Below are 9,044 nucleotides of genomic sequence, written 5' to 3' on the forward strand. Positions count from 1 at the left end.
CCCACATAATACATGATGGAGGGATGTGACATTGTTTTATAAAAGAGTCTTTTATATCAAGACATTTCTCAAAACCAGAATATGATCAGGGTGACTTTTGAACACTGGAAATAAATCATGTACTCATCCCGGCAGTAGCCCCCGTGGCACTCAAAATTTCCCTGGAATTTTCTAGTTATACATAAGATCAAATCCCCTACAATTGGCAATAATACAATTATTGTAAAAATGCATTTAATGTTTGCCACACTAATAATCATAATAATAATAATAATAATAATAATAACAATCATAATAACATAATCTGAATGTCTTAATTAATTAATTAATTAATTAATTGACTCTGGGATCTTTCCTCATTATTAAGAGATAGCAAGTCATAATTATGAGATAAGGTCTCCAATTTTGTTTCCCTGTGGTGAATGCAATGTGCTTCCATAAACGTCCTATTTACACTAGATATTATATGTCCAACATGTCATAAACTATCACACAACGCACACAGTATGTACTATATATTATGTTTGAATGTAAGCGAACGGCTTACACACTTCGGCTCTAATTAAAGGACAGGTATTAAAATTAAAACATAACTCACATACTCGTACTGAGAATTATTATCAGTGACTGTACCTGTTCTGTCCATATCGGTTATAAGTTGATTTCTTATGTATGTGAAGAAATGGAGTGAAATGACTTTTGTAGTTTATCTGAAGCCACTTTGAGGCTACAACACTGAGTGGTAAATGGCTAAAGTCATTCTCTTTGGGTCACAGTGATGAAACACCCTGACCTGAAGCGTGTAGACAACAAAAGGAAACCTCCTTCATCTGACTAACTCATACAGAGTAATACAGCCCACCACTGCTTAAATACCAACAATTAAAACCAGTCTGTGTTGTTTATCACAATCCATAATGCCAAAGTAGCTAATGTCCAATTACAGGTTTTCTCTCCTCAGACAGTTCATTACAGCAATATGCACATCGTATTCATCAGAGAAGTTAGTGATTGGTTGAACTGAGTGACTGTTATAGGTCTATTCATGTGTGTTTAACAGCTGAAGGGCTCAGGCCCAATAACTGTAGTGATAAATGTCAAAGCATGAAAGGCCTCAACATAGAAAATCACTTAATCTGTTTTATTGAACATGAATACAAATAGGTAATAAAAAAGTTAATGAGCCAGACATTAAGACTGAAAATTCAAATATAATTTGAGTAACAATTTAAGTGCTCAGGACAAAGTTTGAGTTTGTTGCTTTTAGATATTGGCACCTCATATGACCAGAAAATGAGCAAAAAACATTTGGATTTGTTTCTGCATCATTTGTGTAGATAAAATAAAAACTTTTGCACTATTTTTTATAAATTAAATATTACATTTCCAAGAACATGGACTCAGCTGCAGTGTGCAGCACTATTTTAGAGTCAAGTTGATGTTGATGAGGTGCTCATACATAAGCCTATATTTAAAATTCTAATATTTAATCTCTCAAGAATGGGTCGATTTTTTTTTCTGTCTACAAATTAACTGACAGTTTTATTCATATCCTGATCTAATGGGGTACTAACCTCACAGAGGTCAGTAAATCATTTCACCATTGTCTGTTTGACTTACTAATTAATACAGAACATGCACGTTTTAAAGGCAGTGTAACAAATAGGCTGCCAAGTGGTGTTAACTAGTTTAGGATTAGCTAGTAACCATTCAGCTTTATATTTAAACCTTCACTTTGTTTGACTTTTGTTTGTGGCTAAGTGGTTAGCTCAGTAGCAGACTGTCAGCAGGGGTAGGTAGGTATGGGCATTTTGAAGAAATTTCCTTATTCCTTATTATTTTGGCCCTATATTACTTGGTATTGATGGATAGAAAAGAAATTGTGGTACCCCCAGTACCACAAAATTGTTGTAGTGTTTGTTTCCTTGTGATGACTAATGAACCATGTAAAGTTTCAGCAGAGCTCATCGCTCAGCAGTACCACAAACTAAAGTCAAGGCAGCATAAAGCCACACTCATTGTAAAAAGCAATACAAAGACATAGGAACATGTGATATTACAGTGACACATTAGACAAACAGGAAAATGAATGGACAACACAACAGAGGACATGCAGTTTCAGCAGCAACACTGCTTTTGTTTGTGTCTGTGTCTGTGTGTGTGTGTGTGAGTGAGTGAGTGTGATGGATGGACGCACGCACGCATGCACGCACACACACACACACACACACACACACACACACACACACACACACACAATCACTCTTGATGACATGTAGTTTTATACCAGAGCCACAACAGTCACAGTGTGTTTGGTGTTCAGTGTGTGTGGCTGGATTGTGTTGTGAGTTAACAAAGATGAGAAGTACCAGCACATGCATGAGTGCATGTGCAGACACATTTATTCTTCTATCTTTTTAAGGACTTAACCTATTTAAAGCGGGAGCATGTCTATGTTCCCACAGCCCTATATTCCCACAGCCCTAACCCTATATTCCCACAGCCCTAACCCTATATTCCCACAGCCCTAACCCTATATTTCCACAGCCCTAACCCTAACCTTATATTCCCACAGCCCTAACCCCATATTCCCACAGCCCTAACCCTATATTCCCACAGCCCTAACCCTATATTTCCACAGCCCTAACCCTATATTCCCACAGCCCTAACCCTATATTCCCGCAGCCCTAACCTTATATTCCCACAGCCCTAACCCTAACCTTATATTCCCACAGCCCTAACCCTATATTCCCACAGCCCTAACCTTATATTCCCACAGCCCTGACCCTAAACCTAATTTTCAAAAATTTCTGTGAAAAAAAAGTTCTAAGAAATGTGGGTAGATAGGGCTGTGGGAACATAGGGCTGTAGGAACATAGGGCTGACCCCTTTAAAGCCATTTATAGTCCCTAGTAGTTGGTGGGACGGTGGTAAAGGGTTATAACCGTTTGTTTAATATGAACAGTACAAGTCTTGAGATGCTTTATTAAGAAAAACAATGACAAAAAAGACCAAATACAAAAATGTAAGGAGGACTCCTCCATAAGGAAAGTACCGACAAAGAATATTGTCAGATAGAACAGCAGGGTCAACTCGCTTGTATTTACATTTATTTACCTTTATATTGTACCCATCATTTATTCTTTATTTTTATCTTTATCCTAATTTTATCTTTATTTTCTATGAAAGGATGTGGGTCTCCATCTGTAAGAAGTTAAGAAGTTTAAGTTTTAGTATAAAAATGTCTTCAGAATGTTGGAAATACCAAATCATATAATCATTCCTATCGTTTGTTTGTATTCTTTTATATTTCATTCATTTTTTTATTATCATTTAATCATGTATTTTACTCACTTTTATATTTTATGCATTCATTTTATAATCATTTAAAAATGAATCATTCAATCTCATTTAGCCATATACTTAATGCTTTCATTATCATTGTTATCATTATTGCCATCTACCAATGTTATTCATTCATTTATTATTTATTATTCAAGTATTTTATGTGTGGCTAAAAATAGCTGTGTTCCAAAAACCACAACTCTTGTTGCTGCGTTCAGTCAATTTCAATTCTTGTGGCTATGTTCCAAGAATTGAGTTCAGACGAAGTAAATCAACCTATAGGGCAATGTAAACTAAGTTCAAGCTTAGTTTACATTGCCCTGTGTAAGGACCCCTCCTCGGGCTGACCAGGTGTCTGGGAGCCCGGTGAACACCTCATAACTGTTAGGTTTCTTGTAGTTAAGGGTATAAATCCTGATAGGGTTCTTGAGACGGAGGTTACAGGGGCTGGTCTGTGGGCTCGCAAGAGTGCTCCCCCACAGGTAGAAGCCCGGGACGGTGAATAAAAAGTATCGCCAGGGTGCATCTTTGGGAGACTCTGCGACGCCCACATACGTCAGTGGGTGGAATCACATAAGAGGGCCCTCCTCCGCCTCTCCCCCTCCTCAGTGCTCATTCGTCGCCTCAGGTCAGGGACGAGGCCAGTGAGCGAGGGTGGCTGCGTAGGGGCCCACTGTAGCAACCAGACAAGGACAGAGAAACTAGCTGTATTTTTTCCCTGAGGGCTACGGGCCCGCTAGCATAGTCCATTGATCTGTGAGTGCTACAGGCGGCAGATTAATGAACATCGCCGGCGTGAAAGTCTCAGTTCTGGCATTTCTGAGGGCAACCCGCTTCAAAAAAGGAGTAAAATCCCAGCCTCTCTTGACAAACACTTCATGTAATCAATGCCAGATTTGGTGCTCATAGAAACACTAGTATAGGAGGACATGTGTGTGTGTGGTGGTGGAGGATGTACCCTCCTTTCCATAACAAATGGACAAGGGGATTAAAACCAGTTGAAACACAGAATAAAGCAGTTTCATGTTAAAAATCAGTGTGTCTCCCACACTGTCTGGCAGACACAGGTGGTCTTGGAGGGGATAGGGGGCAAACTTCCATTAATGTTTGCCAAGCTTTTTTCTCTGATAACTAAAGATCCAGATGTCTGATGACGTTTAATAAAAATGTGACCCAAAACTGGATAAAAGTCAATTTTGATCTTCTGGCAGGAAACCACAACACTGACTAACGACCAATGAAACAGAGCGTTACCATGATTAAAATCACAGATTTCTCTGGTTTGAGAATTAATGGAAACATTTGAGATAATGTAACAACTCAACAACATATAGACACTAGGTCTAGTTGTTTTTAGATATTTCAGTAAGTAATGTGTATGGAAACTCGATATTAAACAGGTCCCAGGGCCAGTAATGATAAACTCTTCCTAATCCAGATGAGATACATCTCTCTCTCTCTCTCTGAGTCTGTGTGTTTGTGAGGGGCGGGAGGAGCTCTTTGTCATATGCTGGAGCAGCATCTATCTATCTATCTATCTATCTATCTATCTATCTATCTATCTATCTATCAAACAGAAAAGCGATATTTTCATCTATTTCCTCCGCCTCCCAGTGTTTTTTACACAACATTGCACTGGTCAAGCTAATAACGAACTGGAAATGCTACAACAAAAGCTGTCTGTATATGAGTCTAACTGATTATCTTAGTTTACCACAAATCTTAAAATGTGACTGATTGTTGTGAACTGAGCGACTGGCTGAGACAAACAAGAAAAATCTATTCAAATCCTGTTCTGAATCTATTCTTTTTAAAAAAGGAATGACTTCCGGCAAGATGGCGGGTTGAGCAGTCACGTTTTCCGGAGCTCTTCTAAATTAGTCCCAAAGTTTAATTTGAAGTTGTTGAAAATCCACTTTGGAGTGACAAAATGGAAGCAAAGAAGCTAATTAAACCGGCCAAACTCACGATGGACTCCAAGGAAAAGAAAACTTTGCCGAATGTCGGGGGAAAAGATAACGTACATGCACCGGAGCACGACTATGCCATGGACACCGCTCTTATAAACAAGAGGGACCGCAGTGACGACTCTGTACCAACGACACTAGTTAAGAATCCCGTGGGGAAAAAGGCTAAGCCAGCAGATAACGGGTCTTGAAAAACGAGTGGATGGACAGCTGGCTGATTTTTGAAGGAGCAGACAAAACAAAGCAGCATCATGATTGCTAGCTTAGCAAAAGAAGTTCAGTTCAACGCGGAGGAGGTGAGAGAATGCAAAAAAAAAGTTGAAGACTTGGAGAAACAAAACAACCGGCTTTGCAAAGACAACAGTGAACTCAAGGAAAGAGTAAGAGAACAAGAGAGATACAGGATGAGGTGGTGTCTCCGGATTAAAGGCTTGGAAGAGAAACGAGAGGAGGACATCCCAGCACAAGTCACCGAAATCCTCCGGAAAATTGCGCCAGATCTGGAGTCGCAGGTGGAGGAAGCGGTCGACATCGTCCATAGAGTGGGAAGAAAGATGGACAATAAAGTCAGGCATGTAATCATTCTGTTTGCCAAGAGGTGGGTGAAAGAAGAGATCTGGCGACGGACCAAGAACTCGCAGGTCTGCAAGGATAAAGGCATCCGTTTTGCAGAGGTGTTGCCACGGGAGGACTGGGAGGAAAGAAGACGTCTATGGCCGCAAATTGAACAAGCGAGGCGCGCTGCAAAACTGGCTTTCTTTCGGGGTCCTCACAGATACATTGAAGGACGCCGGATTGAAGATGACAGGTGAAATCATTTGATATGACTGTGATACAGTGGAAACTTTTACAAAGGGACGTTAAAACTCTTTAAAGGTTTAGGTTCATTCACTATCTGAGTGGGCGAATTAAACAAGTGTTACACTTGCATTCACTTTTCTTGTATTGTTTTAGTGTTCATGGAAAATGTTAATATTTCTTTTGGTTCATTAAATGTTAGGGGCTTGAAGGACATTGTGAAAAGGAAAGCACTTTTTTTATTTTGTAAAGGGCAAATATCTCAATGTTTATTTTTACAAGAGACTCATTCTGCTGATGTGGACGCGACTTTTTGGACTAATCAATGGGGAGACCGAATTTTATTTAGTCATGGCTCTAACCGATCGGGAGGCGTCACAATATGCTTCAACAAATGTCCTGGAGAAATTATAAGTCATAGAGCTGATGGAGATGGTCACTGGCTGACGGTGGTATTGAAAGTTGAAAGTCTGTTTCTTATTATAACAAATATTTATGGGTATAATAACAATGGACAAAATAAGAAACTTTTGGAAAATATAACAAATGCGATATCAGATCTTAAAGTGTTGTACCCCACTGACTATGTTTTAGTAGGAGGCGACTGGAACATGACTCCGGATGAATGGGTAGATAGGATGCCTCCAAGATTAGAAAAACCACAATATAATGACACTATTAAAAGTTTCATGACAGATAATAATCTAACTGATATATGGAGAAGATTAAACCCAGATGTTAAAAGTTATTCATGGTTTAAGCCCAACGGAGGAAACAAGTCCAGAATTGATTACTGGAACCCAAAGTGAAGGAAGTTAGGAATAAAGGGTATTGGAAATTTAATGCCAGATTGCTACAAAATCAAGAATACTGTAATAAGATTAGAGAATTAATAAAGGAAAATAAAAATAATGAATCAATTGAAAATAACATGGGTAGATGGGAATTTACTAAATTTAAGATTAGACAATTTACCATTAAATTTAGCAAAGAACTTAATAAGAAAAAGAGAGTATGAAAGTAATCTGCTCCGGGAAATAAGTATGTGCTGTAGTAAACCGGATCTAAACTCTCAAGAGAAGAACAAATTAAATTACAAGTCAAATTAGATGATCTTTATCTTGAAAGAGCTCAGGGAACCTTCATAAGATCAAGAGCGAAATGGATTGAAGCAGGTGAAAACAATTCCTCATATTTTAGCAATTTGGAAAAAAGCAGACAGCAGAGAAACTCTATTACAAGTCTAATGATTAATGGGATTGAAAACAAAGATTTTAGAAGTATAAAAAAAGAGGTTTCCTCCTTTTACTCTGAATTATATTCTTCCAAATATTCTTTAGTAGATACTGACATCCTTTTTGATAAGATGGAGAACGCTATCCCTCGTATTGATGACTCCTTTAAAGATCTGTGAGTCAGACTTTAAAATTAACGAATTGGACTCAGTTATTTTCAAAATGGCTTTAAACAAATATCCTGGGACAGATGGGCTCACAACACATTTTTTTATCAATTCTTCTGGAGGGATGTAAGAGATCTACTATTTGATGCATTAGAGGAATGTATAGAGAAAAAAGAATTGATGTCAATCATGAAACAAGGTTTAATCACCCTGATTCCTAAACCTGGAAAAGATAAACGGATATTAGATAACCTCAGGCCAATAACACTGCTTAATACAGACTATAAGATTCTTTCAGGAGTGATTGCTGCTAGATTAAAAGAAGGTCTTTCTTCCATAATTAGTGAGACGCAATCTGGTTTTCTAAAAGACAGGTTAATTCACAATAACATTAGACTTGTATTGGATTTACTTGATTACAGTAAGATGGTTCAAGAAAGTGGGTTTATTTTATTTTTAGACTTTTATAAAGCATTTGATTCTGTTGAACACCCCTTTATTTTAAAAACTTTATGTCACTTTGGTTTTGGAACAGTTCTGTAGCTTTAGGACATGGCACTTGTTCCAGATTTGAGATTAAGAGGGGTATTCGACAAGGTTGCGGCAGCTCACCATTATTGTTCATAATAGTTGCCGAAATGTTGTCTATTCTCATCAAAAGCAGTCACATTGAAGGGCTAAATGTGATGTACAGACAAATTGTAATAAGTCAACTGGCAGATGACACAACGTTATTTCTGAAAATGAAGATCAAATTCCCTTATCATTGCAGTCTATCAATCAATTCTCAAAAGCTTCTGGCTTACAGCTGAATTTACATAAATGTGAAATTTTAACATTACATGATTATCATCTACAATCCCTGTATAACAAAGATCAAAAATGAGGTCAAATATTTGGGGATTGTTATCTCTAAGGGCAAAACAACAACTGAAATGATGAATATTTGTAACAATGTGGACAAGTGTAAGTCAATTCTAAACAGGTGGCTGCAGAGAGATATTTACATTTTTGGCAGAGTCTTATTATCAAAAATGGATAGTCTGTCCAGACTCATTTACCGAGCCTTCTCCTTACCCATCTCAGCAAGAATGATCAAAATGATTAATACTGTTAATTTTAACTTCATATGGAGAAATAGATGTCAATATATAAGAGAGATTGACATGGTTAAAAACTATGATGATGGGGGTTGAATGCCATTGATTTTGATATTATGAATGGTGTCTTGAAACTGAAATGGTTAAAATCTTTCCTTACAAATAGACATTCCTTCTGGTTTATTGTTCCTAATATGATTTTCAAAAAAATGGGTGGAATAGACTTTCTTCTGCACTGTGACTTTGAGTGTAGCTCATTAACACTTAAACTCTCTGCTTTCCATCAGCAAGTCCTTCTCTATTGGAAGTTAATTTATAGTCATAATTTTACACCACACAACAGGTACATATTGCTTAGTAGAAAATCTGTGTATATAGAGGATTGGAGATCAAAGGGAGTCTGGGCTGTTGCACACTTTCTGGATGATACTG

The sequence above is a fragment of the Seriola lalandi genome, unplaced genomic scaffold (genome assembly GCF_002814215.2).
Source record: "Seriola lalandi dorsalis isolate HSWRI2012SDOR001 ecotype SW California unplaced genomic scaffold, Sedor1 jcf7180002055008, whole genome shotgun sequence".
NCBI classification, from domain to species: Eukaryota; Metazoa; Chordata; class Actinopteri; order Carangiformes; family Carangidae; genus Seriola; species Seriola lalandi.